Genomic DNA, 23432 nt, shown 5'->3' on the forward strand with positions numbered 1-23432 from the left:
CTACATTTATGTCAGATAAAATAGACTTTCAGACAAAATTGGTGACAAAAGACATTATATAGGTATGAAAGGGTATATTCATGAAGAGAACAACAATTATAAGTATATATGTACAGTAAGTCCTGTACATAAGGATATTCAAGTTGCAAACTTTCAAAGATGCAAACATGTTTGCGTGTCTAGTCACAGAAGTTAGTTGACATGTCGGGTGTACATTGTCATGTATGTGCCTCCTCTACAAGTGATTGTGCTTTTTTGTATTTTATAGTACTATATAGAGTACAGTAGTACAGTATCTTTATTTCAAGCCCAGGATGTCTGGAAGCAAGTGTAAAAGCAGCAGTGATGTAGCTGGTACTGCTAAGAAGTGTCAAGCAATAATGATGGAATTGGAGACACAGAGAAAGGACAAAGAGAGATAAGAGGAGGAAGAAGTAACTGAAGACCTGAAGAGACTCACGAACTAGGAAATGGCAAGGGGATTTTCTTTATTTGAGGAGGCATTGTTAGTTCTTGAGGCAAAGGACCTGAATGTAGAATGGTAGGTTTGATTTTTTTTTTTAATTTGTTGTTTTTTTTTTTCATTTATTTTTATTAGTTGGAGGCTAATTACTTTACAATATTGTAGTGGTTTTTGTCATACATTGACATGAATCAGCCATGGATTTACATGTATTCCCCATCCCGATCCCCCCTTCCACCTCCCTCTCCACCTGATCCCTCTGGGTCTTCCCAGTGCACCAGGCCCAAGCACTTGTCTCATGCATCCAACCTGGGCTGGTGATCTGTTTCACCCTAGATAATATACATGATTCGATGCTGTTCTCTCGAAAATATATATGTGTTAGTATACTGTAAGATAAAGACCATTACAGTATACTAACACATATATATGGAATTTAGAAAGATGGTAATGATAACCCTATATGCAAAACAGAAAAAGAGACACAGATGTACTGAATGTAGAATGGTATATGAAGGTTGCAGCAGCCCTTCAGAAGGCAATCCAGGGCAAATTTCAGAATCCAGACATCACTGGATCATTTTTTCAAGAGGGTAAACAGAATTGAATCCAGCAAGGAACCAGACCTGTGCCATCAGTGTCAGGCATGAATGAAAGTACAGCTTGCTCTCTCTCCCATTGCTGATGAGCCTTCAGCTCTACCATCCCCCAACTCCTCTCTCTCCTCCAGCTGGTAACTATCCTCCCCTGTTCACTCGATGCCAACTCCTGTATGGCAGCTATTGTACTGTACTGCTATGCTTTTTAAAGTACTACACTGTAAGATGAAAAATATTTTCTTTACTTTTTGTGCTTTTGTTTCTTATGTATTATTTGTGTGAAAAGTATTATAAACCTATTACAGTACAGTACTATATAGCTGATTGTGTTAGTTGGGTACCTAGGCTAACTTTGTTGGACTTATGAACAAATTGGACTTATGAACATGCTCTCAGAATGGAACTCATTTGTATGTAGGGGACTTACTGTGCCCAATATAGGAGTGCTTGAATATTTAAAACAAATATTAACAGAACTAAAGGGAGAAAATAGCAAGAAAGTAATAGGAGTTCAATACTCTACTTTCAACATTGAACAGATCATCCTGACAGAAAAATCAATAAGGAAATAGCAGACATGAATTACACTATAGAGTAAATGAACCTAACAAACATATCCAGAGCATTGCACCCGACAGCAGCAGAATGTTCATTCTTCTCAAGTGCACATGGAACATTCTCCAATACCATATGTTGCACTACAAAGCAAGTCTCAACAAATTTAAGAAGATTGTTTATGACCACAAGAGTATGAAATTGGAAATCAATGAGAGCAAGAAAACTGACAAATGCATGGAAAACAAACAGTGCACTTCTGAAAAGCCAATAGGTCAAAGAAGAAATCAAAAGGAAAATCAAACTATCTAGAGACAAAAGAAAATGGAAACACAACATACCAAAACATATAGGGATGTAGTAAAAACAGCTGTAAGAGGAAAGTTTTATAGTGATAAACACCTACATTAAGAAACAAAGATCTCAAATAAACAATCTCATTGTACACCTCAAGGAACTAGAGAAAGAAGAACAAACTAAATCCAAAGTTAGCATAAGGAAGGATATATACAAATTAGAGCAGAAATAAAAGCAATATAGACTAGAAAAACAGTAGAAAAAATTAAGGGAAACCAAGAGTTAGTTTTCTGAAAAGTTAAAATTGACAAATATTTATCTAGATTAAATTGGGGGGGTGAAGAAACTCAAATAAACACAATTAGAAATGAAAGAGGAGACAGTAAATATTATGACTGATACTACAAAAATACAAAGGACCATAATACACTATTATGAAGAATTAGATTGCAACAAATTGAACAACATAAAAGAAATGGATAAATTCCTAGAAATATACAACCTACCAAGACTGAATCATGATGAAATAGAAAATCTGAACATAAAAATAATGAGTATGAGATTGAAGCATTAATTCACTGAATTCTAACAAATATGTTAAAAAAGATTAAGGCAAATCCTTCTAAAATTCTTCCAAAAAAACTCAAGAGGAAGGAACACCCCAAACTTATTTTTAGGACAGTAATACCATGATACCACTGCCAGAAAAGTAGACTTCAAGAAAAGCAAACTATAACCTGGTATCTCTGATGAATATAGACACAGATCTTCCAACAAATTACTAACAAACTTAATTCAACAGCACATTAAAAGGATCATACAGCATGGTCAAGCTGGATTTATCCCTGGGAGGCAATGATGATTCAACATATGCAAATCAATAAATGTGACACAGTAATAGAATGAAGGATAAAAATCATATGATTATTTCAACAAAGGCAGAAAAAGCACTCCAATATCCTTTTACAATAGAAACTCACAACAAATTGGGTGTAGAAGGGATGTTGCTCTTCTTCAGTTGCTAAGCTGTATCCAACTCTGCAACCTCATGGACTATAGCATTCCAATCTCCTCTGGCTTCCCCTCTCCCAGAGTTTGCTCCAATTCATGTTATCTTAACCTTCTTCTCCTCTTTCACCCTCTTCTCCTTTTGCCTTCAATCTTTCCTAGAATCCGGGTCTTTTCCAGTGTACCTCAACATAATAAAACCCATGTATGAAAGACCCACAGCTAACATAATACTCAATGGTGAAAGACTGAAAACTTTTTTCTATGGTGGAATAAGTGTGCCCTCTCTCACCACTTCTATTCAATATAGTACTGGAAGTTTTATCCAGAGCAAATAGGCAAGACAAAGAAATAAAAGGCATCCAAATCAACAAAGAAGGAATTAAATGCTTCTCTGTTTGCAGATGACATACTCTTATGTATAGAAAATGCTAAACTTTTCACAAAAATTTATTATAACTAAAATGAATTAAACAAAGCTGTAGGATACAAAATCAACAAAGATCAGTTGCATTTCTGAATCCTAAAAATTAACTATCTGAAAAGTAATTTAGCAAGCAACCCCATTTACCATAGCATCAAAAACGATAATATTCTTAGGAATAAATTTAACCAAGGATGTGAAAGGTTTATATACTGAAAAGAAATAAATTGAAGAAGACGCAAATAAATGGAAAGATAGCTCATATATATGGATCAGAATAATTAATATTGCTTAAATGTCCATACTATAATCTACAGATTCAGTGCAATCCTTATCAAAATTCTCAATGGTATTTTTCACACAAATAGGAAAAAATATCTAAAATCCATGTAGAACCATTAAAGTCTCTGATTCACCAAAGCAACCCTGAGAAAGAGAGAACAAAATCAGAGGCATCACACTTCCTGATTTCAAACTATACTACAAGCTGTGGTAGTTAAAACCGGATTTTTTTCTTTATCTTTGATTTTATGTATTTTGAAAATGATACGCCTAAGTACAGTTTTTTGGCATTTTTTCTTGTGTGGTGTTCTGTGAGCTCCCAAATCTGCAGTTTGGTGTATGACAATATTTTGGGGAAATTCTCAGTCATTATTGTTTCAAATATTTCTTCTGTTCCTTTCTCTCTTCTCCATCTGGTACTCCCATTATGCATATGTTACAATTTTTGTAGTTGTCTCAAGTTCTTGGATATTCTGTTCTATTTTTTTAGTCTTTTGCTTTTCAGTTTTGGGCAAAGTTTTCTGTTGATATATTCTCTAGCTCAGTAATTTTTTTCTGTGTCTAGTCTACTAATAAGCCCATCAAAGGCATTCTTCACTTCTGTTACAATGTTTTTGATCTTCAGCATTTCTTTTAGGTTCTTTCTTAGGATTTCTGTCTCTGTGCTTATTTGCCCATGTGATCTTGCATGCTATCTACTTTATCCATGATAGCCTTTACATATTTTTCATAGTTGTTTTTAATTCATGGTCTGATAATTCCAGCATCTTTGTCATACCTGTTTGTAATGCTTGCTTTGTCTCTTCAAATTGTGTTTTTTGCCTTTTGGCATGCATTACAATTTTTTCTTGATTGTTGGACACGATATGAGGTATGGGGGAAGAGGGGAAAGGAAATATTATACATTCCTATGATTAGGTCTCAGTCTTTAGTAAGCCTGTGTCTCTGCACTGTGGACTTCACAAATGCTTCTCAGTATTTTTCACCCTGCTTAGTTAAATCAGGATGACTAGAGTAGGCTGAGGTTGGGTATTTTTCTTTTTCCACACAAAAGACTAGAAATGAGTAAAGTTGGCTATTTCCCTTTCCCCGGGTCAGTTAGGCTTTGATAATATTCCAGCAGGCTAGGCTCTGGTTAACTAGATTCTCCTAAGGGCAGGCCTTACACTCAGGTGTATTTCAGCATGGTTCCTTTCCCCCTCTCCCCCAGTGAAGGAAGCAGGAGGAATTTTTTTCTCCAATATTTATTGTGAGAACATAAGTTCCTAGAGATAAATCTCACAGTTTTGTGGGGCTGCCTATTACTGGGTGCCCCTGGAATTTTTAATTCTCATACCTGTCCACACTGAGCCCCCAGCAATTTATCAATTAACCCCAGCAATGGATCCCCAGGCAGTTTCAGCTATTGAGTCTCTGTTGGGTTAAGCTTTAGCTCCCTGTATTCACCTCTGTCTCTCCAGTCTTGCATGTAGCAGCTTGCCTTGAGTCCTCACCTTATGTATGCAAGAGCTATTGTTTTTTCAGTTTGCTCAAGGTTTACTTGTTGATAAGATGGAGTGGTGACTACCAAATTCCCTACATGGGAAACTGGAAATTGGAAGTCCACCTTTAACTTTTCAGTTTCCTTAGAGTCAATGCTGCTAGATGTATTGATATATATTTTCTTTTTCTTATATTTCAGCATTTTAAAGATATCTCTTTTTGTGATGAGAAGTCAATGGTCAAATATATTATTTTTCTTCAGTGTGTTATTTTTTTCTGGATTCTTTCAAGATTTTCCCTTAATATTTGATTTTCATGTGGTTTGATATGATGTACCCGTTTATTTTGCTTGGGGTTCATTGAGCTCCTTGAATCTGTAAATTTATGTTTCATTATATTGGGAAATTTTTCAGGCATTGTTTTTCAAATATTTTTCCTGCCTCTTTTGTTTTTTGCCTTCTGGGACTCCAACTACATGTTTGTTAGAACTTTGATATTATCTAGCAGATCACTGAGGCTCTATTAATCGTTTTCTATCTTTCTCTCTGTGTATTTCAGGTTGAATAATATCCATTAATTTGCATTCAAGTTAATTTACTCTTCCTTCTTTCACTTTCAATCTGCTATTAGGCCCACCCAGTGAACTTCAGATATTTCATTTTCAATTCTAGAATTTGCATCCGTTGTTCCTATTTGATTGTTTCTAGACTTCTGATATGATTTTCTATTTATTTATTAAAATTTTGTTTTCCTTTATTTCCATTAGTGGTTACGCTAGAAGACTTAAAATCCTTTTCTGCTAATTTTAACATCTGGCTCATTTCAAGGTTGGTTTCCACTGATTGCTGGTAATATTTTCCTTTTTTTTCCCCTAGGAATTTTGGAGTATACCCTAAACTTTGTGAATGATATATGTAGGATACCTATATTCTCTTTCATTTCTCTGTAGAGAATTGCTTTTTTTGTTTGTTTTAGTCAGCAATTAATGTGGCTGAACTGAACCTCAAAACTCTTCTTTGTGATGGGCAGCACTGAAACTTCTGATTAATTTTTTCAGCTATATTTAGGCTCTTTGGAAACTGTCACCACATGTGTAATTGATAGTTCCATCAGCGATTTGGGCAGTTTGTACACAGAATGGGGATCTCCCACTCTGAAGTTCTCTCAATTATTGGATTTCTCTCATTGTTTTCCAGCTTCATTTGTCATCCTGAACTCTGTCTTTTGGTTCTACAAGCCAGGGTGGGAGTATTTACACGATGGAAATTGGGAAATACTATGAATTGGGTTTTACTTATTTTTCCTGAAGATCCAGTTGTTAAACATTTACCAGCTGCAACACTTACTTTCAATTTCTCTAGAGTTTTAGTTATTGCTCTGGCCTGTGGCCCGCCCTCAGGCAGACATTTTTAAAAAGGGCAAACTCAATATTGTTCCTTTCTTTCAATTGTCAACTCTTTTCCAATTTATGACTATTTATGATACATTTCCAATGCATCCAGATTGTTTTTTTGTCGAGAGTTTATTATTGCTATCTGCAGCAGGATTGGTTTGATAGAAACTGCTCCAATATCAGAAGTGGTTCTAGTAAAAAATTTTCTGTGGTTTGCAGTGAACTGAGAACATTTATGAAAATACTATTTTTTAAGCTATTAATATAGCTAAAACCATAGGATTTAAATTATAGTTTTGTTATGAGGGTATCTTCATCTCACTTCTTTGGATTGAAATATCTTTTCTTTTAAAAATAATGGTTCCTCAGATGGTTTATTTGTTTAGTGGCTTTAACTGACAAAAAGAAAACTTGGCCACTGTAGTTGGTCAGATAGTATCTTCCCAAAATTCATGTCTGGGCTTTCCTGGTGGCTCAGACAGTAAAGAATCTGCCTGCAATGCAGGAGACCTGGATTCAATCCCTGGGTCAGGAAGATCCCCTGGAGAAGGGAATGGCTACCCACTCCAGTATTCTTGCCTGGAGAATTCCATGGACAGAGGAGCCTGGTGGGCTACAGTCCATGGAATCACAAAGAGTTGGACACAACTGAGTGACTAACACAACAAAATGCATGTCCATCAGAACCAAAGGATGTGATCTTATTTGGATGTATATTCTCTGTAGAAGCTGTTGTTGTTGTTTAGTTGCTAAGTCATGTTCGACTCTCTGCAACCCCATGAACTGCAGGAAGCCAGGCTTATCTGTCCTTCACAATTTCCCAGAGTTTGCTCAACTCATGTCCATTGAGTTGGTGATGCCATCCAACCATCTCATCCTCTGCCACCCCCTTCTCCTTTTGCCTTCAATCTTTCCCAGCATCAGGTCTTTTCCAATGAGTCAGCTCTTTGCATCAGGTGGCCAAAGTATTGGAGTTTCAGCTTCAGCATCAGTCTTTCCAATGAATATTCAGGACTGATTTCCTTTAAGATTGACTAGTTTGATCTATTTGCAGTACAAGGGATTCTCAAGAGTCTTCTCCAGCACCATAATTTGAAAGCATCAGTTCTTCAGCACTCGACATTATTTATGATCCACCTCTCACATCCATACATGACTACTGGAAGAACCATAGCTTTGGCTATACAGACCTCTGTTGGCAAAGTGATGTCTCTGAATTTTAATATGCTGATAGGTTTGTCATAGCTTTTCTTCCAAGGAGCAAGCCTCTTCTAATCTTAAGGCTGTAGTCACCATCTGCAGTGATTTTGGAGACCAAGAAAATAAAGTCTGTCACTGTTTCCATTTTTTTCCCCTTCTATTTGCCATGAAGTGATGGGACTGGATGCCATGATCTTAGTTTTTTGAATGTTGAGTTTTAAGCCAGCTTTTTCACTCTCCTCTTTCACTTTCATCAAGAAACTCTTTAGTTCCTCTTTACTTTCTGCCATTAAGTGGTATCATCTGCATATCTGAGGTTGTTGATATTTCCCCAGGCAATCTTGATTCCAGCTTATGATTCATCCAACCTGGCATTTCACATGATATACACTGCATATAAGTTAAATAAGCAGGGTGACAATATACAGCCTTGTCATACTCCTTTCCCAATTTTGAACAAGTCTGTTGTTCCATGTCCAGTTCTAACTGTTGCTTCTTGACCTGCATACAGGTTTCTCAGGAGGCAGGTAAGGTAGTCTGGTATTCTCATCTCTTTTAAGAATTTTCCACAGTTTGTTGTGACCCACAGAGTCAAAGGCTTTAGCATAGTCAATGAGGCAGAAACAGATGTTTTTATGTAACTCCCTTGCTTTCTCTGTGATCAAACGAATGTTGGCAATTTGTTCTCTCATTCCTCTGCCTTTTCTAAATACAGCTTATATATATATGGAAGTTCTTGGTTCACATACTGCTGAAGCCTAGCTTGAAGGATTTTGAGCATAACCTTACTAGCATGTGAAATGAGCACAATTGTATGGTAGTTTGAACATTCTTTGGCATTGCTCTTCTTTGGGATTGGAATGAAAACTGACCTTTTCCAGTCCTGCGGCCACTGCTGAGTTTTCCAAATTTGCTGACATATTGATCTTTTAGGGTTTGAAATAGCTCAGCTGACAATTCCATCACCTTCACTACCTTTGTCCGTAGTAATGCTTCCTAAGGCCCACTTGACTTCACGCTCCAGGATGTCAGTGTCTCGGTGAGTGACCACACCATTATGGTTATCTGGGCCATTAAGACCATTTTTGAATAGTTCTTCTGTATATTCTTTTCATCTCTTTAATCTCTTCTACTTCTGTTAGATTCTTACTGTTTTTGTGCCCATCCTTGCATGGAATGTTCGCTTGATCTCTCCAGTTTTCTTGAAGAGATCTCTAGTATTTCCCATTCTTTGTTTTCCTCTATTTTCTCATTGTTCATTTAAGAAGGCCTTCTTATTTCTCCTTGCTCTTCTTCTCTGGAAGTTTGGATTCGGTTTGGTATATCTTTTCCTTTCTCCCTTGTCTTTCACTTCTCTTCTTTTCTCAGCTATTTGTAAAGCCTCCTCAGACAACCACTTTGCCTTCTTGCATTTCTTTTTCTTGGGGATGGTTTTGGTCACTGCCTCCTGTACAATGTTACGAACCTCCATCCATAGTTCTTCAGGCACTCTGTCTACCAGATCTAGTCCCTTGAATCTATTCATCACCTCCACTGTATAATCATAAGGGATTTGATTTAGGTCATACCTGAATGGCCTAGTGGTTTTCCCTACTTTCTTCAATTTAAGCCCGGTTTTTGCAATAAGAAGTTCATTATCTGAGCCACAGCCAACTCCAGGTCTTGTCTTTGCTGACTGTATAGAGCTTCTTCATCTTTGGCTGCAAAGAACATAACCAATCTGATATTGGTATTGACTGACTGTGGGAAAGGGAAATACCTGGAGTAACAGGCAAGTTTGGCCTGTTATGAAGCAGGGCAAAGGATAACAGTTTTACCAAGAGAACACACTGGTCATAGCAAACATCCTCTTCCAACAACACAAGAGATGACTCTACACATGGACGTCACAAGATGTTCAAATACTGTAGTAATCAGTAAAATTTCTTGAGATGATGTCATCCTAGATTTAAGGATTTAAGATTTAAAGATTTAAGGATTTAAATCCTGTGACTGCTGTCTTTATAAGGGAAAAGGCAGGGAAATTTGGTTACACAGAGGCACAGAAGAGAAGACAATTTGAAGACTGAGGCAGAGATTGGAGTGATGTTTCTATAAGGCAAGGAATTCTAGGAGCCACCAGAAGCTGGAAGATTCATGGAAAGATTCCCCTCTAGAGTCTTTAGGGCAAGTGTGACCCTGCCAATACCTTAATGTCAGACTTGTGGCCTCCAGAATTGTGAGACAATAAACTTTTGTTGTTTTTTTTTTTCCATTTATTTTTATTAGTTGGAGGCTAATTACTTTATATCATTACAGTAGTTTTTGTTATACATTGAAATGAATTAGCCATGGATTTACATGTATTCCCCATCCCAGTCCCCCCTCCCACCTCCCTCTCCACCCAATCCCTCTGGGTCTTCCCAGTGCACCAGGCCCGAGCACTTGTCTCATGTACCCAACCTGGGCTGGTTATCTGTTTCACCAGATAATATACATGTTTCAATGCTGTTCTCTTGAAACATCCCACCCTCACCTTCTCCCAGAGTCCACAAGTCTGTTCTATACATCTGAGTCTCTTTTTCTGTTTTGTGGTAATTTGTTATGGCAACCCTATGAAATAATACAGCAACCTTATGACAGCTTCTAATATTTCTTCTTGCCATTTCACTAATCCTCTAAATCCAATGAGCATTTGTGCAAACAAGTACATACCTGTGCAGGAGGAATTGTACACAGTTATGTGCCCACATATACACTTGCCTTATAGCGGTCTTGGTGTTGTCACTGATTCACTATGACATTGTGTGAGCTATATTTTTTTCCTGTAGGCAAGTTTCTCTTTCTGCAAAATGAGATCGTTATCTGTTTTTAAAATAATTTTTATTGGAGTATAGTTGCTTTACGGTTTTGTGTTAGCTTCTGCTATACAGTAAAGTAAATCAGCTCTACATATACATATATCCCGTTTCTGGACTTCTCTCACATTTAGGTCAGCACAAAGCATTGAATAGAGTGCCTGTTCTATATAGTAGGTTCTCATTAGTTATCTATTTTATACATAGTAGTGTATATATGTCAATCCAATCTCCCAATTCGTCCACCCCCTTTCTCCTTAGTATCCATACATTTATCCTGTAAGCCTGTGTCTCTATTTCTGCTTTGCAAAGATCATCTATACCATTTTTTCTAGATTCCACATATATGCATTAGTATACGATATTTGTTTTTCTCTTTCTTACTTCACTCTGTATGAATTTTTAGGTCCAGCCACATCTCTGCAAATTGCACAGTTCAAAAAGATATGTACACCCCAGTGTTCATTGCAGCACTATTTGCAACAGCCAGGACATGGAAGCAACCTAGATGTCCATTAACAGAGGAATGGATAAAGAAGATGTGGTGTGTACACACACACACACACACACACACACATACACACACACACACACAATGGAATACTACTCAGTCACAAAAAGGAATGAGATGGTTATCTTATGGGTCCTTACAGTTCAGTGACTGAGCCTATATATCCCTCTATATATACTCAGTAAACGGGTATATGCATGTAGTCAGAGTATAGCACATGTACGTCAATGAACAGAAGTAGAGAGTTTTAGGAATGTTTTGGAGGGAGTGGACCCAACAGGATAGTGGTTCAGATAGAAATAGTACACTGTGGGAAGAATTTTAAATGCCTTCCATGTCCCAGTCTATATATATATATATATCAGTACACTTAACATACACAATAAAACATATGTTCAATCAGATGCCCTAAAGGACCATTTTGATTCTCTGACTAAATGGGTTGCAAAATCACATAAGAGGGGCTGAATTCTTTGATAGGAGCAGTTCATATTTATGTTGCCCCTGAAATGCTCAAAAGGGAATGTTTTGTCAGCGTGATTTGAGGTCCCATTTGGGGACTCACCTTTGGAAAACCTTTTAAATTTGGTAGCCTATATTTCACTCTCCACAGGTCAACTCCTTCATCTGAGATTTTCCTGTCCTACAGCCTAGATTGTTAGGTGTGAAAGGGTCTTTCAAAATCATGTCCATCCATCACCATTCATTTTGCCATTGAGGATGATGAGGGTCAGACTTGTCAAAGATAATAATCAAGTAATTTTCAGAGGCAGAAGTCAAAGCTGTGTTCCTTTATTTTACTCTCAGTCTAGGTCTTTTCCTACCCCCTGTTGCATTATTACTATTATTTGTCCAGTTTTTTTCCCTCAATGGGAATATTATTCTTTTATACTTTGAGTTAATTAATCTCCTTCCTTCCTTTCTTCCTCCTTGTGCAAACTTACATGTAGGCTCACAAACTTACATACACCTGTATTCCCTTTAGAGGTTTTTGAAAGGAAAGCTTTGTGGTTCTGCTGCTTGTCTGTTTTGCCTGGAGGTAAGCTCCAGCTGACAGTTCTGTATTGGGTCTACACTTCTACTTGGTTGGAGGTGGGGGTGGCAGTTAGGTCACTGGCAGATCAATGTGGCTGAACCCTTTCTTCTTAGTGGAGTGGGAATGGCAACCTCTTTGATGTAGTATTTTTTTTTGCTCATCATTGTCCTCAGAGATGTAATGTGAACAGACAGATTTGTCCAACCTTTATATGGAGCCTGGGCTAAGGCGCGCCCATAGGGATGAAAGGGAGACAGACCACTTATCTTCCGTCTAGGAGCAGCTAGCTAGTAAGCATCACACATCAAGTATGGTAATCCATACTTCCTTTATCCTCCTATTCGCTCTTATCCTTTATGCTCTCTTTCCTTTCCCTTTGCTCCCTTTGCTCTTCCCCTTCTCTCAGAGCTTCCCTGTTTCTCTGCTGGATAGCTAAAATAATCGAATACTACTTTAGTCTTTCCTAAAACAACCACAGATGCAAACCTTTGCAGCGCTGTGTTCTGAGCCCCAGCACAGCCTCGTGCTCAGCACCAAGCAGTGGTGAATCCAAAACCAGCAAAGGGGGAGGGGAAGTGGGAAAGGGGGGAGAGAGAGAAGAGAAGGGAGCGAGAGAGGGGGAGAGAGAGAGAGGAAGGAAGGGAGGGTGAGAGAGAGAGAGAGAGACGGAGAGCGTGAGCGCGCGCAAGCTAGCGAGCAAACCAGAGAGACAGACGGGAGAGGGACGGGGAGAGACCCAGAGAAACAGAAGAAGAAGCCGAGCTTTGTGAGGGCTCAACCTCCAACTTGTTTCAGTTCATTCATCCTTCTCTTCTCTCCGCTTCGAGGAAGTGACTGTGGCGCTTGGTAAGAAACACAGCTTTCCCTCCTTCCCCCTCCCCCAAGCTCAGGTCTCCTTTAGCGATAGCATCTCTCCCCCGTACGGAGAGTCTCCTTGGGTTGGCCAGCGAGGCGAGACATGCTCTGCAGCTGTGATGCTATCCTGGGTTTCCCAGTGGGGCTGGTGGAAGCCCAGAGTCGGCATCTGGGCAGGGAGGCACAGGGGTAAAACCTGATTTGAGGAAGAGGGGGTTGCGATGTGGTGTATGCGCTATTTGCTTCATTGTCAGTGAATTGTTTTGTTCCTTTTAGGAAGCAGGTCAGCATTGACCTTGCAAATTGCTCGGGGGGCCGGCAGCTGCTGCAGAAAGACACCGAGTGGCCCCTAGCCAGAGCAGAAAGCACTGTCATGACCCCCCAGACAGCCCTAGGCACAGGGATGGGGTAATGGCTGGAGCTTCCTTGCTCCTTTTAACTCTTTCTCTGCAGCTGCTTCTCATTGCTGGAAATGAGAAAGGAGAATACGTTGTAGTCCCTTTCCCCATCTCCCTATTACCTCCCCCAGACGCAAGTGAGTATAAAGTTGTAAATAACTGTTTCCTTTGAAAGCAGGTGGAGACCTCCCCCCTTCCCTTAAGAGGCTCTTTGTAGCGTTGGGCCTGAGTTCCTTCACAAACTTGGGAGGTTTCCCTTGCTTCTCTGTGGGAAGCCCCATTGCCTGCCCACTCCCCATTCCAGGTACTCAAGCTGATAGGCTAGACCCGGGATTCCGATATCCCACCCCATCAACTGGCAGGCTTAGTATTAGGTCCAGCTCTGTCCTTGGGAGGGAAGAAACACCTGATGGTTTGTCTGGAACTGAATTTCCAGTTTGCTGCTCCTCTGGCTGTGGCTGCGGGTGGCTTAGGCAGGAGGACTGGGGGAGGGGTGGCTGCTGGATTTCGAGAGTGCAGGGTGAAGAGCTGATTGGTGTGAATGGTATGATTTACTGAGGGTCAGCAGGTTCTGGATGTCTGTAGCTATGCAAGGGTTGGCTAAAGCTCTTGTAATATATCCGCTCTGAATTGGTCGGGGTAAAGATCTGGTTGCTTGATGGGGGCTTTTTGAGTTGGCGATACTGCTGTACCCGTAATGGTAATTATAACACCTGCAATGCCAATTGCTGACACTGTTGAGTGCTTACAATGTTTCAAATCTTGGGCTGTGACTTTAGTATGTATTATCCTTACATTAACCATATGAAGCAAGATACTATCATTTTTCTTAGTGATGAGGAAACTGAGGCACAGAGAGGTTTAGCAATTAAATGCCCTGACTGGGAATTAGAACACAGGCAACCTGGTTCCAGAATGTACGGTCTTGACCACTAAGCACCACTGCCTCCCTGGGGAGAATTTTCCACCCTCATCTGTTAGGCAAGTGTAGGTAGAGTCCTTTGTGTAAAGTAACAGGAATTTAGAGTGGGGCATAGTGGCTAGCTATTGTGGAGCCAAGCCTCATCTGGGTTTCCTAGAGGGGCTGCCCAAAAGACTTTCTTTGGACATTCTGCTTTCCTTTGGAAAGAATGCCAGGAAAGACTTCATTTTTCCATTGTCATGGCCTCATCCATCTAACATCCATCCAAAGACTCTCTTTTTAGGACCAGCTGTCGCTCTCTTCTTCTGAGAGCTTCGAGTCACCTTGTTCTGAAAATTGTAGAGTACTAAAACTTTGGAACTGGAAGGATCCCTAAAGGTTATTAAGCTTTACTTCTCCACGCAGTTCTTGAATTTGTCCTAAGCATCCAATTCTTTGACTAATTTCTATTTGAACTCCCTGGACTGACAATGAGCTCATTAGGGGGCTCCTTCTATACTGTCAGGAAGTAATCCCTGTTATAAGCCAACGTCTGTCTCCCTGTAACATCTCTTCATTGGTTCTTTAGGACTTTCTAGAACCAATTTGCTTCTTTTTTTAATTTTAATTTGCTTCTTAATAATAGCGCCTCGATAGTTGAAGACAGCTGTATCTCTCCCCTCAAGCCTTGAATCTGACAGGACCACAAGGAAGGGATCATCATTTGCCTCATTTGGGGCACTAGACTTTTATTAATATGGCCTATTATCCCATTCTCTTGTTTGTCAGCCACAGACTGATCATACTGAGTTTTGTAAAGCAGCCCTGATATTGTATGTTCTCTTACTTGGAAAAGCTTGCTATTTGGTATCAAGTGGACTGATGGGAACAAAGACAGTCTCTGTTCTTTTCCAAAAACCAGAAATCAGTGCTATTTCTTCTGAAGCCCCAGAATGTCCATATAACAGCCAGAGAATAAGCATGTGGGAAGATTTGGGAAGAAAGAGTTAACCACAATTATAAAGAAAACATTTGGAATCTTGTGATTCAAGATTCATAGTATATAAAAGATAGAAGAATAAATTGTTATATCAGTATCTCAGGAACAATGACATCACTGAGGGGATGGTGCAGAGTGGGACTGGGTGGAATAGGAGTGAGCATGTGGTGTGTTAGAGTGGAAAACTGACCTGGTTGTTAGGAAAGTTGAGTTCTATTGCTAGCTCTGAAAAATCGCCAGTTACGTTAGACACATGATTTCCTCTGCATGGATCTCAGCTTCTCTGAGGGGTTTTCAGCTCTGCAATTCTCTACCTGAAGTAAATTGTAAAATCTCAGGGTTCTAATGGACTTCAGAAATCATCTAGGGCAGTTCTTCTCAAACTTGAATGTGCAAAAGAATCCCCTGAGGATCTTGTAAAAATGTTAATTCCGATTCAAATGGTCTGGGGTGGGACCTGAGTTTTGCATTTTTAACAAGCTGACAGGCAATCCTTAAGCTGCTGTTCCAGTGCTTTTCAAACTATCTTGGTGAAGAACCAGTTTTTTAAAAATTTCCCAATCCACCACAGATAGTTTCTTTAGTCAAATACATTAAGTATGAATTAGTAGAAAAATAAAAGCCATGCAAAATATAAGCTATCATTTTATTGTTAGATTCAATAGACATAAAATTATTTTTTTTTCAAGTTGAGTTGTTACATTTTGTAAGTACATATTCTCAATTTCTGCATGTGTGTACTTCTCAATTTTTATACTTAGGTCATTGCTGTCTGGTAATAATAGTTTGTAGATAAGCAATGATCCTTGGACCACACTTCAAGTGATATTGTTCTAGGCTACCTGCCCATCTATCTAATTTAAGAGGCTCAGATTGGGCCCAGTTATAATTTCCAAATAATCCCTGCCAAATGATCTTTCACCCTTAGGTTAGTATCTCCTTTGATGGAAAATTTAATATCCTTGCAAAGGAGCATTAGTTTGGTGTTGTGACTGCAATAAAGCCTTTTTAAAAGCTTCTATAAATTCCACTTTTAAATTATATATTTCAAGTTAGTAGGGGGCTGTATCAGTCCAGTTTATTGTAACGTCAGACACTATCATAGTATATGGCATAAAAGGAGACCAGTCCTGGGTGTTCATTGGAAGGACTGATGTTGAAGCTGAAACTCCAATACTTTGGCTACCTCATGCGAAGAGTTGACTCATTGGAAAAGACCCTGATGCTGGGAGGGATTGGGGGCAGGAGGAGAAGGGGATGACAGAGGATGAGATGGCTGGATGGCATCACTGACTTGATGGACATGAGTTTGAGTAAACTCTGGGAGTTGGTGATGGACAGGGAGGCCTGGCGTGCTGTGATTCATGGGGTCGCAAAGAGTCGGACACAACTGAGCGACTGAACTGAACTGAACTGAACTGAACTGAACTGAGGTGCTTGTTAAATTAAAGGAACAGACCAGTTGGTGCTAGTGATGCCTTTTGGGGCCATATGTTCATTTTAAAAAAGGTAATTTTGTTTTCCTTCCAGCATTTTGGGGTGGGGGAAATATTCATCCTATTTTTACAAATTTCTTATGTTGAATTAGAAGGCAAGCTCACCTGTCACAGATAGCTACCAGGCATCTTAATTTTACTTTGAAGGAATTATAGGAAGATAGGAAAATATTTTTCTACATTCTAAGTCCCAAATTTTTACCTTTAACCCAGTCATTCATCAATTCAGTCATTCAACAGCTATTTATTCAGTGATATGGTTAAGCACCATGCAGATGTTAGTAAGGTAAGCTACACAGACATGGTACATGCTTATTTGGAGCTTATAGTCTGATGGGGAAGAGGTAATAAATCAGATAATCACACAACTGTGTTATTTCAGTCAGCAACACATGTTATAAAGGAAAAGTATGGGTGGAGTAGGGCTAGGAAGGTATATAACGGAGGAAATCTGATCTAGTTTGGGGTTTAAGAAAACTTTCCTTGAGGAAGTAATATTAAGGCCAGATAAAGACATGGGGGTGGGGTGATGGTGATAGAGGGGGTAGAGTGCTTTTCTAGATGAAGGGAAGAGCACGCATGAGGATCCTAAGATGAGAGAAGCTTAGTGAATTTGGAAAATTGAGCAAACTCTGGGATGGGTGGAGTGGGACACTGTAAGGATTTTGGCCTTTATTCTAGAAACAAAGGGACTGATTGAAGGCTTTCAAGCAAGGTGGCTGATATGACCTTAACTGAATCTGTTCAATATGAGATTATTACGAGCACATTATGGACCAAAGGCGATGTGGGAGATACAGACTGATTTAGGAATAGTCTCTGCCCTCAAAGATGACACAGTCAAATAGGAGAGAGAAGAAGTACACAAACAACCATAATACTATGAGAACGAGAGTCACACTCATGAAAGAAGGAAAGGGCTTGCAGCCAAGGAGATCAAAAACAGCTTCCTGGGAGTAGCATTTGAACTGGGTTTTGAAAATATGACAAACTGTGGACGGAGTTTGGGGAATGGGAAAAGTGTTCTAGGCAGAGGCCAGAAAAATGTATTGGGAACAGTGAGTTCACTTGCATTGGAGTATGGTAAGTATGTGATAAATGTTTTGTGAGGTACTTGGAGGGCTTCACTATAAATAATATTGAATGCTAGCTTGGAAACTTAGGACTTTGCTCTTTATGTAGTAGAGTCAACTCTTTTGTTTTATGGATGAGCAAACTGATCCTTGGAAGTGGAGTGACTTGATTTGAATGAGGTCACACAGGTAGTACTATTGCTACAGCCCACCAAGAAGTACTGGGTACAGTTGGAAAAAAAATATGGGATTGGAGCTCTGGAAAGAACTTAGCTGGGGAGAGGGATTTGAGAGTCATCGATAAAGAAGCAATACTTCAATTAGAAAAAAAAAAGGATCTAAGGATTTCTTTGGAGAATGCTTATCTTTAGGATGTGTGCATGCTAAGTCGCTTCAGTCATGTCTGACTCTTTGTGACCCTGTGGACTATAGCCCACCAGGCTCCTCTGTCCCTTTGGGATTCTCCAGGCAAGAATACTAGAGTGGGTTGCCATGCCCTCCTCCAGGGGATCTTCCTAACCAGGACTGAACCTGCATCTCTCATGTCTCCTGCATTGGCAGGTGGGCTCTTTACCACCAGCGCCACTTGGGAGGCCCAAAGTGTTAGTTGCTCAGTCCTGTCTGACTCTTTGTGACCCCATGGACTATATAGCCCACAAGGCTCCTCTGTCCATGGAATTCTCAAGGCAAGAAGAACTGGAGTAGGTATCCATTCCCTTCTCCAGGGGATCTTCCTGACCCCAGGGATCAAACCCGAGTCTCCCACATTGTGGGCAGATTCTTTACTATGTGAACCACCAGGGAAGGGAAAGCAAAGATGAGTTTGTGTGAAGGCTACAGAGGAGGAGACATCAGACATGTGGAAGGAAAATTAGGGGGGTATAGTATTGTGAACGGAGAAGGCACTGGCAACCCACTCCAGTACTCTTGCCTGGAGAATCCCATGGACGGAGGAGCCTGGTAGGCTGCAGTCCATGGGGTCACTAAGAGTCGGACACAACTGAGCGACTTCACTTTCACTTTTCACTTTCATGCATTGGAGAAGGAAATGGCAACCCATTCCAGTGTTCTTGCCTGGAGAATCCCAGGGACAGGGGAGCCTGGTGGGCTGCCATCTATGGGGTCGCACAGAGTTGGACACGACTGAAGCAACTTAGCAGCAGCAGCAGCAGCGGCAGTATTGTGAAACAGCCAAGAGAAGAGAGCCCTTATCCAGTGATTGAACAAATATTTTGTGACTACATAAGATTGACTAAGCATGTACCATATAATAGTGACCAACATAGACATGGTTGTTGTCACTTTGGGGCTCATGGTTTAGATGTGGAGATAGACTTTATTCTACAAGCTACTGAACTATATAATTGTATTTTGTCATTAGTGTATAGAGGAAAATGTACTGCTTTAAGAAGGAAGGTGTGGTCAACATGTTCGAATTTTCACAGAAGTTGAGTACTGAGACACGATACCCCATTTCTAACAGTCCTCCCCCACTTTGATGCTCACAGTGGTTCCTAACAGTTAAGACTGGGTGATGCATATCCATTTTGCAGATGTTCAACAGATGATAGTGCTGTAAGGAAAGATTACATGTCATGTTGCACAGCTGAAACTCTCAATGAGCCAGGACTCTTTCCAGACCTCCCAACTCTCTCCATTCTATAAATTAGAGAAAGAGGCACTTGATTTTAAAAATGATGAATAATTAGATATTAAAGATCTCTCTTAAATCAGATTTTGGATAGCCTAGTCCTAGGTTCTAGTCCTGGCATAGAGGCTTAGTTTCTTGTGACAAGCCACCTGTCTTATTTGAGCCTCTAACTGTAAAATGAGGAGGGTTGAATTAGACCTGGATGATTTATAAAGACTCTCAACTGCAAGGTTCTGTGGTTCATGCTCTATTCTGTACTACATTCTCATGGTCCTGTGCAGATAGTTCAGGCCCAGTTATTTATTTAAGGAGCACAGGATTTTATATGGAATTCTGAAGGTTGCTAACCGGTGGAATAATTCACAGGGTCTGTAAGAGATCACAGCAAGACCCTTTTCTTGTTCCATTCATGAGATTGCTGAAATCATGACTGTCTTGTTAGCTAAGGACAGAGCTGATTGTATTCTAAAATCTATAGTAAATCTGGGTATTGGATGATATTTCTACTATTGCCAATTTGAAATAAACTAAGAGTACTGAAAAAAATGGTACAGCATACTGTGAAATAGAGGCAAGGTGACTAGCTCATGTTCTTAAATGCTGTCTCTTCCTAGGGGGAACGTATATGATAAAGGGAAATATTGGTTGGTAATAGAAAAACACCTTTTATATTTCAAACATGACTTTTAAAATATTGATGTTTATACACAGTATGTCTCTTTACCACACACAGAAGGAAGAATAAAAATCTCCAGGATGTATATTTTGAAGGGTGCTTTTTCTCTTTAGAAAATGATTTCTTAAAAGAAATCAAGTATTACACAGATTTTTTTGAAGGGAAGGGGAGGTGGATGGGAATGGAATTACGTAAGTGATCATAGCATAAAATAACTTTTTAAAATAGTACAAGAGAAGCTCATATGACATATATTTTGAGTATCTTCTACTTGAGATACTTCAATTTTCAGTATCATCCTTAACACACAGTGTCCAAATCTGGACCCTGTACTCAAGGCATGGCTGACAAGTGCCATTTAAAAACATTTTGCACATTTATTAATCTACCTTGAGGCTATAAAATCTGCCTTTAAACAGATTTTTTCCAGATATAAAAGTAAAACAGCCTCACAATAGAAAATTTGGAAAATGGAGAGAAGCTAATACAAATCACCTCTGAATACCTAGCCCAAAGATAACTTGTTCTACTTCCTTCCAGATGTTTCCATGTTTACATGATCGAGATCATACCTTATATTCTATTTAATATGTGATATCTCCATTGGTATCATATTGTGAGCATCACCATGTGATTCAGCAGCCTTCAAACAATTTCTAACAGCTACTGTACATAATTTTCAGTTGTACAATTTATACCAAAATTATTTATGAGATCCTATATTGTTCATTTAAATTATTTTCACTTGTAAGTTATCATAAACAGCTTTGCAATGTATATACCCTTATACACAAATCTTTGCTTCTTTGAACCTTGCCCCATTCAGGTTTTTATTCAATGTCACCTCGATGAGGTCTTCTGTAACAACTGTAACATAAAAATGAAAACTCTTCTCCCTTAACACTTACTATTTTCCTTTCTTGCCTTATATTTTCTCTCTGGTCTGTATCATCAGCTAACAGACTAGATATTTTATTTATTTGCTACCTGAATCCTTGTATTAAAAGGTAAGCCTGTCAAGAATGGGGATTTTTTTTTCTATTTTGCTTATTGTTGTATCTCCCAGTACCTTGATCAATGGCTGACACATTATAGAGTCTTATTAAATATTTGTTGAATGGATGATTTTTCTGAAGATGGGTTTTTATGAAGGCATTACTGTGCCTAAGTTCAGTTCAGTTGCTCAGTTGTATCTGAGTCTTTGTGCCTAAGGATATTTTGCATCTAAGGATATTACATTTTCAAAGGTTCTTGACATAAGTGTGAAGTTGTCCTACTGTATAAAATGGCCAATTTCTCCTAGTAATCCTATGCCAGTACTGGGCATTGTTATTCTTTTTTTTTTAATTGGAGGCTAATTACTTTACAATATTGTGGTGGTTTTTGCCATACATTCATGTTTAAATTCTTTGCCAATCTGATAGAGGCAAAACAGTATCCTACAATTTTAATGTTTCTTTTATTATAGTTAGCATGGATACTTTCTTGTGTTTCCTGGTCACTTTTGTTTCCTTCCTATAAACGTGTATTGATGACCTATATGCATTTTTCTTTTGAGAACTTAAGTGTTTTTTATTCACTTGTGGGGACAATGTGTGCATTTAGTAGACATTAGATCTTTCTTCTGTGGTATATGTGGAATATATTTTCCAGATTGTGTTTTAATTTAACTTTATTGTACAAGTTAACTTTTATGTAATTATTCATGCCCCTCTTTTCATTTGTAATTTTTTCTGATAAGTTAATATTTAAGAAGTTTTTCCTTATCAAAAATGGGATAAGTGTTTGAATGGGTTGTGTTTTCATTTTCATTGCTTATGTTTAATTGTTTAATCCCCCTGAAATTTACTGTGGTGTGAGGTAGTTTTCAAAATTGTTTCCTCTTCAATGGTTTCACAGTACCAAATATTGAATAAATCATTCTTTCCCACCGTTCTGTGATGCCATATTATATATATATATATATATATATATATATATATATATATAATACAAATTATTAGATTTAGTAGGTTCTCTTTGGGTTTTTTCTGTTCTCCATTTCTTCTAGTTTGTCTCTTCTTGATCTAGTTGCAAAGTTTAAATCTTGCAGTTGCAGTTTTCATTACCTCAGCTCTCCTACTTACTGTGTGGTCTTTAAACCTTAATTTATATAACTATATAGAGTGTATAGGGGCTTCCCAAGTGGCTCAGTGGGTAAAGAATCCACTTGCAATGCAGGAGATGCAAGTTTGATCCCTGGTTTGGGAAGATTCCCTGGAGGAGGGCACAGCAACCCACTCCAGTATTCTTGCCTGAAGAATCACATGGACAGAGGAGCCTGGCGGGCTATAGTCCATAGGGTCGCAAAGAGTCAGACATGACTGAAGCAGCTTAGCATGCATGCATAGAGAGTATATAATAGCAGTAATATCTATTTTATGTTTTTGATTTTATGAACTGGATCTATCATTATTTCTAATAATTGATTATGGCTGGCATACAGAGAAAATGTTATTTATGATTTTAACTTTCATTCCTTCCACTTAACTCAAATTTATTATTATAAATTTTGTTTACATGTTTATTTTCTTCTATTTTTTAACTTTGAAGAATTTAAAATATTGACAAGGAGACTCAGAAGTATGTAAAATAATGAGCAAATAACCACATATATGATTGCTCAGAATGAACAAGTGTTATTAGCATTTTGTTATTTCTTGTTCAGATATGTCTTAATGAAATAAAACATTACAGATAAACTTTATCTTCCCTTTGAGTCTAGTGAAATTCCAATTTTCTTTGATAAAGAGAACCTCTTTATCAAAAATATGCCAATTCTGCTCCAATTCATTCTACATATTCAATAAAATTGCAAGCAAAATCAGCATGATTTTATTGGAATTTGACAATCTTATTTTAAAAATTAAGTTAAAGGGAATAAAGGGCCAAATATAATCAAGACAATTCAGAAAGAATAAGAAAAATGGTGTGGGTGTGGGTAACTGCAGAGAATGAAAAATAATTAGAGTATATATAATCAGAGTATAATAATACTCTGACCAACCTAGAGAGCATATTGAAAAGCAGAGACATTACTTTGCCAACAAAGGTCCATCTAGTCAAGACTATGGTTTTTCCAGTGATCATGTGTGGATGTCAGAGTTGGACTATAAAGAAAGCTGAGTGCCGAAGAATTGATGCTTTTGAACTGTGGTGTTGGAGAAGACTCTTGAGAGTCCCTTGGACTGCAAGGAGATCCAATCAGTCCATTCTAAAGGAAATTAGTCCTGAATATTCATTGGAAGGACTGATG

General features: G+C 38.7%; 1 protein-coding gene and 1 pseudogene across 1 annotated transcript in view; both read left to right on the forward strand.

The window, feature by feature from the left end:
• The first annotated feature begins 12702 nt into the window (after window positions 1-12702).
• The window catches only part of GABRA3 (gamma-aminobutyric acid type A receptor subunit alpha3), a 237272-nt gene continuing 226542 nt past the window's right edge, over window positions 12703-23432 (forward strand). Inside the window, exon 1 of the mRNA XM_070462787.1 lies at window positions 12703-12933. The gene's annotated coding sequence lies outside the window, so the exon portion shown is untranslated. The remainder of the gene's footprint in view (window positions 12934-23432) is intronic.
• Window positions 13354-23432, forward strand: part of LOC139033510 (transcriptional repressor p66-alpha-like) — a 31162-nt pseudogene continuing 21083 nt past the window's right edge.

Source organism: Odocoileus virginianus, unplaced genomic scaffold, assembly GCF_023699985.2.
Source record: "Odocoileus virginianus isolate 20LAN1187 ecotype Illinois unplaced genomic scaffold, Ovbor_1.2 Unplaced_Scaffold_13, whole genome shotgun sequence".
NCBI classification, from domain to species: Eukaryota; Metazoa; Chordata; class Mammalia; order Artiodactyla; family Cervidae; genus Odocoileus; species Odocoileus virginianus.